The following is a 1,389-nucleotide window of genomic DNA, read 5'->3' on the forward strand; positions in this document are numbered from 1 at the left end:
GGGGGGAAGGAGATTTCGAAAAAATTGAAAGGAGATTTGAGAAGATATGGAGAGAATTTGAGAGAAGGGTGAGTTTTTGAACAAGATTTGGGATTGATTTGAGAGAGATTTAAAGAATGATTTTGATTTTTGAAGATTTGAAAGTGAATGATGAAAGGTTGAATTGTGTTTATGTAGAAAAGTATGGGTAAGAAAAGGAAAGTTTGAAAAAATTTGATTGGAAAGCAAAATCTTGGTCCCCCCACCTTTCTGGCGTTAAACGCCCAGAATGGCATCCATTCTGGCGTTTAACGCCCATTTGTTGCCCATTGTGGGCGTTTAACGCCCAGCCAGGTGCCCTGGCTAGCGTTAAACGCCAGAATTCCTTTATCACTGGGCGTTTTGCTAAACGCCCAGATGCTGCACACCTGGCGTTAAACGCCCAGAATTGTGCCCATTCTGGCGTTTAACGCCCAAAATGGCACCTTTACTGGCGTTAAACGCCCAGAATGGTGCCCATTCTGGCGTTTAACGCCCAAAATGGCACCTTTACTGGCGTTAAACGCCCAGAATGGTGCCCATTCTGGCGTTTAACGCCCAAAATGCCCCTTACTGGCATTTTTTCGCCAGTAAGCTCTTTTTCTTTGCCTTTTGCGCTGATTCCTTCTGTAACTCTGTGAATTCCTTCAATTTTGATAATTGCCTCTGTAGAAATAAAACATATAATCTGCTAATGACTGGGTTGCCTCCCAGCAAGCGCTTCTTTATTGTCTTTAGCTGGACCTTTACTGAGACTCATTCAAGCCTCAGTTTTGAGCATTTCTGCTCAAAATTGCTTTCAAGATAATGCTTGATTCTCTGTCCATTAACAATGAACTTTTTGTCAGAATCAATATCCTGAAGCTCAACATACCCATATGGTGATACTCCTGTAATCACATATGGACCCCTCCATCGGGATTTAAGTTTTCCTGGAAACAATCTGAGCCTAGAGTTGAAGAGCAGAACTTTTTGTCCTGGCTCAAAGACTTTGGATGACAACTTCTTGTCATGCCACTTCTTTGCCTTTTCCTTATAAATTTTTGCATTTTCAAAGGCATTGAGTCTGAACTCCTCTAGCTCATTTAGCTGGAGTAATCTTTTTTCACCAGCTAACTGAGCATCCATATTTAGGAATCTGGTTGCCCAGTAGGCTTTATGTTCCAGTTCCACGGGCAGATGACAGGCCTTCCCATACACCAGTTGGTATGGAGAGGTTCCTATAGGAGTCTTGAATGCTGTTCTGTATGCCCACAGAGCATCATCCAAAATCTTTGCCCAATCCTTTCTTTGGGCTATCACAGTCCGTTCTAGGATTCTCTTTAGCTCTCTGTTAGAGACTTCAGCTTACCCATTTGTCTGTGGATGATA

The sequence above is a fragment of the Arachis duranensis genome, chromosome 9 (assembly GCF_000817695.3).
Source record: "Arachis duranensis cultivar V14167 chromosome 9, aradu.V14167.gnm2.J7QH, whole genome shotgun sequence".
Taxonomy (NCBI): domain Eukaryota; kingdom Viridiplantae; phylum Streptophyta; class Magnoliopsida; order Fabales; family Fabaceae; genus Arachis; species Arachis duranensis.